The sequence below is a fragment of the Tursiops truncatus genome, chromosome 2, assembly GCF_011762595.2.
Source record: "Tursiops truncatus isolate mTurTru1 chromosome 2, mTurTru1.mat.Y, whole genome shotgun sequence".
In the NCBI taxonomy this organism is placed as follows: domain Eukaryota; kingdom Metazoa; phylum Chordata; class Mammalia; order Artiodactyla; family Delphinidae; genus Tursiops; species Tursiops truncatus.
Genome location: NC_047035.1, coordinates 31,564,223 through 31,574,056, shown reverse-complemented (window position 1 = coordinate 31,574,056; position 9,834 = coordinate 31,564,223). Strand labels below are relative to the sequence as shown.

Here is a 9,834-nt window from a genome sequence, read left to right as displayed (position 1 = left end):
GCAGTTCCTGTCATTTCTGTTGAAAGCGGCCCACTCCCTCACTTTTACTCCCTCCCGCAACCCTCCATCAGAGCTGCTTGCAGCCAGGTAGGATGGGACTTCCCCCAAAACAATGAGCCATTTGCGCAGGGGTGTACAATGCTGGCTGCGCCTTTGTGCTTTTAGAGTAGGCTGGCATTGTGGAGACTGCCCAGGGATTTGGCTGTGTAGCCTCTCTTTTGATGAAATTACCTGGACTCAATATCTAGCACATAGAATGTGTTCAACAAATATTTGTTGAATGACTAAATGATGACTGCAGACTGGCTCTCCTGCCTTAAACTAATTTTATCCCAGCCTAGTCTCCCGATGCCGATGCCCTTTTTGCGATGCCATGTTGCTTCAGTCAAATAAGAGACGCTTACTGAGGGCTTCTTGTTTGCCTGTCATTGTACAGTTTGCCCTGGGACGTAGGATGTAGTCCCAGTCTTCAAGGAGTTGGAAGAGTTGAGAAATAGTCATAGGAGATTATTACCAATGATACCTTTAATTTATATGATGCTTTAAAATTTTCGAAGCACTTTCATGTATTTTTTGTGTGATCCGTGAGATAATATTGTACAAATTAAAATATATACAGATGCAATAATATTAATAGTGAGCATTTATTAAATGCACTGTCCTCAGATCTTTACATGTATAATCTCATTTCTTTTGTGCAATTACCCTACTATTCCCATCTGATGGATAAGAAAACTGAAAAAGAGAAAACTAGCCCAATGTTGCATGGCCTTAAGTGGCATAGCTAGGATTTGAACCGAGTCTGTCTGACTCCAGAGCTTCAGCTGTTAACTACTCTGTAGTTAGTTGCTGCCCTAAAAAGTATAATATTGGGTAGTTACAACCATTCAAAAGCAGGACAGTATGTGTGACAAACCTTGACTACGTCAATGATGGTACGTGGGCTGCCTTTCATATTTAGCCCAAGGTGAAAAATTGTCCCTAACACTTGACTCCCTAGTGGCGGAAAAGGCAGCTGAGACCCAGCAGTTATTTCTGTGTATTGTTTATTCTCCTTGCTGACGGGCCAGCACGTATCCAAACAATCCACCCAGCATTCCTCACCCCATCCCCAGCTTTGGGGAAGAGTCACAGTTCCAGGTAGAGATTGAAAGGAAACACAAAGTTAATTCTGGCTTATTTGTTTAATCAGAGGCTCCAACACTGCAGGATCCAATCACTTCTGAGGGGCCCAGAAGCCGGCAGCACAGTTTATATTCACATAGCTCCTCAAAGGCTTCCAACGGGGGCTGCAAGAAGGTGCTAGAAATATCCAGGGGCCCCCAGTTGGTTGCCTATAGCTCACCCTCTGGAGAAGGGAAAAAGGGAAAAACGCTGATACTGCTGCCACATCCTCCCCCACCCCTACCATGTCCTCCTCTCTGCCCTCTTCCCCCAAAATGATTTCACATGACCCTAACTCAAATCCACCCCGCAGCACGCATAGTACAGGCAAACGTGCAGAACTCCCCTCTTCCTGAGGCTCCAGCCCAGAACGTTTGCGAGTTGGCAGACTGCTTGTTAGGATCTGAAGGATGAAGATGAGGTCAGAGGTGGTGTGCAGAACCAGTTCAAATGGGCAGGGTCTTCCTTTGGTCTTCGTGCCATGAAGAAGGACTCAGAGTAACTATTCGCAGCGTGGAACAGGAGAGGGGTCTTGCCTCACCGAGTGAGTTGGGGCAGAGCTGGACAGATGGGGATGATAAGATTGCTGCCATCCTTCCAAAGAAAACGGTTGAAAACCAGAACTAGGTGAGGACAACCTCATGGGACCTCATAGAACAAGCGACCAGGTCTTCTGCTTGTCTGGTAACGTAGGTACGCGTGCTGGGAACTCCATTCACTGTGACCCAAAGTTAAATGATCCCAAAGAAAAAAGCTGCCTGGGACTTGTTTGAGATGGTGGGACTGAACTTCCTGTGCGTTTGTCCAGAGACTTCAGAGAGCCGGTAGGCAACATCAGCTCTGTTCCCCTTAACAAACCATCAGCTTCCTTCTCCTCGTCCCTCCCCCAAACAGGGACTGGTATTTAATTATACGTTTTGTTTGCAGATATCACTGCTGAGCTATACTTGGAGCGCTCATCCTGGATCTGACCTGCTTTGCCATCTCCCGCTTGGACTTTTGTGATAGACTCTTTGGGGAAAAAATATTATACTTTTATTGTAATTATTATGAAAGCCTCACATGTGTATTGTAGAAATATTAGGGGAAAAAAAAGATAAATTCCGCCCCATAATCCTGCTACCGGAGACAGATATTGTTATCCTTATGGATGTATCTTTTGGTTGTTTTTGGTATAAATGTACACATGCACATGCATTTTTTTAAACAAAGATTGGATCATACTGTACATACTCTTTAATAACTCACTTTTCAAAATGTGTATTTATATTGTAGAATATGTAATGCATACACAGGTACAAAATTCAAGAATTACAAAAAGATCTGGAGTCGGAAGTAACTCTCTTTCCTGCCCTGTCTGCCAGCCTCTAGTTTCTCTCCAGCTACTTGTATATCCTTTCAGAGACAGTTACGCATTTTCAAGTGTATGTATCTATTTTGTCACAAATGGTAGCACATGGGACACACTTTCTGCACCTTGTGCTACTTCACCCACTATAACACGAACGTACCATTTTTTGCTGGTCTCGCAAACTGTTTCAACAGCGTCCTCATTATGTGGGTGGACCCTCATTTGGTAACCGATCTTACAATAGTGATTATCTCATGCGTTCCCAATCTTTATTGTAAATAATATTGCAACAGACATTCTTGTAGCTAAATTTTGCACATATCTAGGACTATTTCCTGAGGATAAAATCTGAGAAGGATGTCGTTTGGCTATCTTTAAGAATGTTGATATATTTTACCAACTGCCCTCTGGAGAGTTTGTACCAAAGCACTCTTCTACTTGCAGGCTTGAGAGTGCCCTGTTCCCTGCACCCTCACTACAGGTGGGTATTATCACTTACCAAATCTTTACCAATTTGAGAGGAAAATAATAGTATATCAATGTTATATGAACTCACAATTCTTTATTAGTGAAGAGCATCTTCATATGCTTATTGACCATTTGTACCTCCTTCTTTGTGATTTTTCTATTTATTTGATATTGGTATGTTTATTATCAATATGTAATTTTATTAAGAGTATGATTTTGGGCAAGAAACACTGCCAAGTATGCTTTCCAAGTGCTTTGTTTTCAAATTTTGTTTATGGTGCTTTTTGACATACATAAATTCTTAATTCTGCAATTCTTTTGTTCCTCTGTTGCCAGCTTCTTCTGCCTACGGTTTACCTTTTCATTTCTAGCAGAGTGGCCCTTCTAAAACACCGTCTGATTATGTCATGCCACAGCTTAGAAATCTTTAGTGGCTGCTCATCACTTTTAGAATAAAGGCCAGACTCAGCATAACACACAAGGTCTTTCATGTGATTTCTCCCACTGACACCTCCGGGTCCTCTTCCCAAGGTTCCCTACATTCTACTGTTGCCTAGCTTCTTATGATTCCCCGAACCCATTGTTCTGGGGTCTCTGGGCCTTTCCATGCTGTTCCCTCTGCCCAGTTGGCTATGCCTCACCCCTCCAGTCCACTCTTTGCCATGCTAACGCCTATAGGACTTGTTCAAGTCATCACTGCTTGAAAGCCTTCCTTGATTCCTTAGTCTGCATTCCAAACAACACGAGTCTACCTCTGCCTGGCATCTGCTACAAATAGGAATCAGAACTTCCTATTCCTATTCGTCTGGTCCACTATCCGGATGTTCCTCAGGGCGGACACTGTGGTTTATTCATCTTTGCAGCTAGAATGCCTAGTACAATGCCTGGCACATACTAAGTGGCCAATAAACGTTGAGCATTGAACCTGGGATGAATGATGGATCCGGTGGCAAATGTTACTTGAAGTAAGTGCAGGGCTCACTGGATCTTGGCTTCTGAGGACTGAAGAAATCCTAGGAGACTTGGGTTAGAAGAGAAGCTATGGGGCTTCCCTGGTGGCGCAGCGGTTGAGAGTCTGCCTGCTAATGCAGGGGACACGGGTTCGAGCCCTGGTCTGGGAGGATCCCACATGCCGCGGAGCAACTGGGCCCGTGAGCCGCAACTACTGAGACTGCGCGTCTGGAGCCTGTGCTCCGCAACGAGAGAGGCCGCGATAGTGAGAGGCCCGCGCACTGCGATGAAGAGTGGCCCCCGCTTGCCGCAACTAGAGAAAGCCCTTGCACAGAAACGAAGACACAACACAGCAAAAATAAATAAATAAATTACTAAACTCCTACCCCCAACATCTAAAAAAAAAAAAAAAAAAAAAAAAAAATTCACTTCTGTCATATAGTCACAAGCCCAACCAGATTCAAAGAGAGGGGATATAGACCCCATCTCTCAGTTAGAGGTGTGTCAAAGAATCAGTGACCACGTTCTAAAAAAAAAACCACCTAAAAAAAAAAAAAAGAAGAGAAGCTATGTGCTCCAGTGCTGTGCTTTTTCCAAAACATCAGAATCACTTGAAGCAGCTTTTTAAAAATACATAATCTCAGGCTGTGCCTTAGATGCATTGAATCATGGGGATGATGCTCAAGCTACTATAGTTTTTTAACGTCCTGAAAAGTTTCCGCTGACCAGCCAGGTTAAGGAGCCACTGCTGAGGTAGCCCAGCAGGCAGTCAGAACACCCAGCTCCACTATTTCAAATCCTGTGATCTTTCGGCGTGGATAGATGGAGTTTTGTTTGAATACCAGCTTTGATGTCTACTAGCTGTGTGACCTTGGGGCAGTTGCTTGACTTTTCTGATCCTCATTTTCCTCACCTATACATGGCATAATGTCACATTTCTTAAAAGGCTGTTGGGAGGATTAAGAAGTACCTGTCTCCTAGCTCAGTACTTGGCACAGAGTAAGCATGGAATAAACATTCATTTCTTCCTACCACCCTGCTCAGCCTCAGTTTCCTCCTTTATAGTGTGGCTACTAATACCTGTATGTTTATCTTCTGTATTTCCCTACACTGCACTCTAGAAGAAAGTGAACTTCCAGCAGGTCCCTGGGTTACTCTCTGATCAAATAGAACAAGTATAGATACTTGGGGGTTAGGGGAGCAGAGGAAGCCCCATACTCCATCACATGCCTTCTGCAAGCATATATCAGACTCCACAACAATCGGTTGGAATAATTCTGATGGTTTGCAGAACCAGGTGTTTCCTAGTCACACCCAAAGATCAACACAGTTTTCTTGCTGCAGTTGCTCCCACAGGCTAGCGGCTTCTGCGCTGCAAGAAGAAGGCAATTGTCAGGGAAAAGGATAGCCATCGCCCACTCTCCTTCCAATGCCATGGTATCCACATCCTGTGCCTCAGAGCAGGAAACACAAAACTGGCTGCAAGGCCAAAACAGCTGATCTGCAGCTGCTTAGATTAAAGTGCCCCTGCTTCCCACTCCCAATGCCTGCTCTTTCTCTTCCCACCAGCCCAGAGCGGGTAACACAGGCAGGGAAAATGCATTCAGTCCATCAGGCATGACAGAGTTCAAATTACCAAGTCAGCATGAAAAGTACCCCTCTAAATGGACTGAAATTGGATTCTGTAAAAAAACCACCCTCAGTGAGGCCCTTGGCTATTCATATTTGCTAAGACATGGAGAAGGGGGAGAAGGCAGAGGCCCCTGCAAAATGTTGGGAATCTCAGCTGTTCTGTTGAATTGCTTGTCTGGAAGTAAGCCAACAATTGAAAGCCAGATTTGCCCTGTCTTCAGCATCTCACAGAATATTAGGGCTGGAAAGGATTTAAAACTGAATACTTCAACCTCTCAACTTACAGATGAGGGATCAAGTCCAGAGAAGATAAGTGACTTCTTCAAGGTCACACAGCTAGTAAGTAACAAAGCCAGAACTAGAACTCACATTAGTTTTCACATCAGTTTTCTAACAACAAATTTAACTTCTACCCAGTGAACCAAAATACACTTACAAAGCATCTTTCTTTTTTTAATGTGATGCTGTGACATTACTCTCTTCTAAAGAAAGAAGGAACATAATACTCACGCAATCATTCCCTCACTCAATATTTATCACTCCCATCACTTCACTGTAGGTGGTTAACAAGGTATTGTCTCTGCTTGAGAAACTCACAGTCTATAGGGAAGAAGGAAAAGTAAACAGGCAACTTCAAATCTGTGTAATAAATATTACAGAAAACACCAAGGGCACAGCAAGAAGGGGCATCTATAGCAATCCTGAAGGATCAAGGAAGATTTTCCCGAGGGAGTGCCAATGAGAGGAGCAGAAGTGGTAAGAGGGGTCAGCTTCAGACCAGGGTCAACGGCAAAGCTCTGTTACTCCCTTTCCTGGATACCATATGAAAGGATTTGAGGCCGTCAGCATGAGCTGTCTTTTCTCACCCTTTCCCTGTTTCCTCATGCCTGAGCTCAGGCAATGGCAATGTCACTTTACTACCCTTATAGGCCCAAGGGCTGAGAAGTCACAGAAAACTCTGCAGACTCTTATCTGATTAAATCCCCTCTGTGCAGAGTAGGGACCAGTACACCTGTTATCTCTGAGTGCAATCAGAAGCTCTTCAACACTTGTGATTTCCATAATAGGTGAAAATTCTACACTAGGTTTCACAAATGTAGCTCCAGAGCCATCACGGCATGCATACTTTTGATATATTCCATTGTTTTATGTTCCTTTTTTCCTCTAATCTCAGCCTCTTTATTCTAGAACAGCACTGTCCATAAGAAATATAATGTGAGCCACCTGTATAATTTTAAATTTTCTAGTAGCCAACCTTAAAAATAAACAGAGAAAATTACTTTTAGTAATATTTTCTAAACAAAAATAAGATGAAGAAAACAATCAAAAAATTAAATCATCAGGAATAAATTTAGCAAAAGCGCAAAACTGATACTCTGAAGACTACAAAACATTGTGGAATAAAATTAAAGAAGACCTGAATAAATGGAAAGACTTTCCATATTCATGAATTGAAAGTCTTAAGATTGTTAAGACAGTAATATTTTCCGGGACTTACCTGATGGTCCAGTGGTTAAGACTCCACCCTTCTACTGCAGGGGGCAGGGGTTCGAACACTGGTTGGGGAAGATCATGCATGCCTCGTGGCGTGGCCAAAAAAAAAAAAAAAAAAAATAGTAATACTTTCCAAGTTGATCTATGGATTCAACACAAACTCTATTAATATCCCAACTGATTTCTTTGCAGAAATTGACAAACTGATCCTAGACTTCATATGGAAATTCAAGAGACCCAGGATATCCAAAATAATCTTTAAAAGGAAGAGCAAAGTTGGATGACCCACACTTCTTGATTTCAAAATTGACTACAAAGCTACAGTAATTAAGACAGTGTGATACTGGCATATAGATCAATGGAATAGAAATAATAGTCCAGAAATAAACCCTCTCACTTGTGGTAAATTCATGTTCGACAAGGGTGCTAAGACAATTCAATGGGGGAAGAAGAGTCTTTTCAACAAACAGTGCTGGGACACCTGGATAACCATATGCCAAAGAATGAAGTTGGACTGCTACTTCACATCATATACAAAATATTTACTCAAAATGGATTGAAAATCTAAATCTAAGAGCTAAAACTATAGAACTCTTAAGAAAAGAACTTTGACGTAAATCTTTATGATCTTGGATTAGGTGATGATTTCCTGGGTATGACACCAAAAGCACCAGCAACAAAAGTAAAAATAGATGAACTGGACCTTTTATCTATTAAAATTAAAAACTTCTGTGCTTCAGAGGACACCATCAGGAAAGCAAAATGACAATACACAGAATGGGAGAAATTTTTGCAATCATCTATGTGATAAGATAATTGTATCTAGAATATATAAAGAACTATTAAACCCTATAATAAAAAGACAATGGGCAAAAGCATCTGAATAGACATTTCTCCAAAGAAGGTATACAAATGGCCACTAAACACATTAACAAATGCTCAACACATCATTAGCTACTAGAGAAATGCAAATCAAAAGTACAGTGAGACACCCCTTCATACCCACTAGGATGACTATCATCAAAAGACAGATAACAAGTGTCCCGATGCAGGGAATTGGAATCCTTATACACTGCTTGTAGTAATATAATGTGGTACAGCTGCCGTGGAAAACATTTTGGCAGTTCCTCAAATGGTTAAACATAAAGTTACTGTATAACCCAGCAGTTCCGCTCCTAGGTATATACCTAAGAGAACTGAATACATATGTCCACACAAAAACTTACACACTAATATTCGTAGCAGTATTATTCATAAAAGCTAAAAAGTGGGGAAAATCCGGATGTTCATCAACTGATGAATGGATAAATAATATGTGACATATCTGTACAATGGAATGAAATTAAGTAGTGATACATTGTACAACATGGGTGAACCTTGAAAACATTAAGTGAAAGCAGCTAGTCACTAAATACCACATACGTACGATTCAATTTTTATGAAATTTCCAGAATAGGCAAATACTAGAGGCAGAGAGGAGATTAGTGGCTGCCCAGAGCTGGAGGTTTGGGCGTGGTGGTGGGAGGATTGGGGGGTGATGCCTCAGTGGTGCAGGGTTTCTTGCTGAAACGTGATGAAAATGTTCTAAGATTGATCATGGTGGTGGATGCACAACCCTGTGAATATACTGAAAGCCATTGTCAAGTACATTTTTTTTTTTGCTGCACTGCCCGTTCCCCCACCTGGAGTATTAGTTCCCCCACCTGGGAATCAACCTGGACCCTCAGCAGTGAAAGCGCCAAGTCTGAACAACTGGACCCCCAGGGAATTCCCTCAAGTACATTTTAAATGCGTGAATTTTATCCCAATAAAACTGTTTAAGTAATGTATTTTATTTAGCCTAAGATATCTAAAATATTACCATTACAGCATACAATCAATATAGAAATTATTAATGATGAATTTACATTCTTTTTTCATAATCCAGTGTGTAATTTACACTGACAGCACATCTCCATTTGAACTAGTCACATGTTAATTGCTCAATAGTCATGCGTGGCTAGTGGTTACTGTATTGGACAGCAAAATTCTAGAGCTTCAAGGACCGTCCTATGTCATCAGGTGCCTTCCTGGTTATTTTAATCTTGCTCTTTCATGGAGTTTCCATGTCCCCCAACTCCAGACCCTTCCGTAGCTGCTGCCACTGAACCAAGGCAGAGGGGCAAGGATTGCAACATTGTAGGAGAGAGGGCAGCAGGGGAGAAGAGAGCGCAGTCATCTGCTCCCTGGGCCTCTACTTCTGACCCCACTCTGGCTCACACACCTTTTGTAATGTGAGCCAATCAGAGTTCAACTTCAGACTTTAACACTTATTTGCTGTGTGTCTCATTTCCGAAACTAAGGATAATAACAGTACCATTCTCAAAGATTTACTGTGAAGATTAAATGCAATAATGGGGGTAAACTGCTTTGGATGGCGTCTGGTACAAAGTAAGCATTCTTTAGCATTAGCTAATTATTTAATGATAATAATAATAGTAATAAGATGAGAAGGAGGAAGAAGAAGGAGCAGAGGAATATTTTTTAACAGAATATATAATTATATACATTATATATGCATATTATATATAAATATATAATATAATGTAGTATATTCCTTATCCATTCATCCTTATCCGCATCTTTGTCATCCGTTCATCCATTGATGGACACTTAGGTTGTTTGCATATCTTGGCTATTGTAAATAATGCTGCAATGAACGAGCAGAGGAATATTATCATTCCTAACGTCTCTAGGTTTTAGCAGAGTGCCTGGCATATAATAGATACTCAGGA

General features: G+C 41.6%; 1 long non-coding RNA gene across 1 annotated transcript; it reads right to left on the bottom strand.

The window, feature by feature from the left end:
* Nucleotides 1–3,192: 3,192 nt before the first annotated feature.
* LOC117311032 (uncharacterized) lies at nt 3,193–8,714 on the bottom strand. The gene is made up of 3 exons (XR_004525035.2): nt 7,065–8,714; nt 6,077–6,166; nt 3,193–5,306 (listed from the first exon to the last, which is right to left on the bottom strand). It is a non-coding gene; the product is annotated as an uncharacterized lncRNA (long non-coding RNA).
* Nucleotides 8,715–9,834: the final 1,120 nt, after the last annotated feature.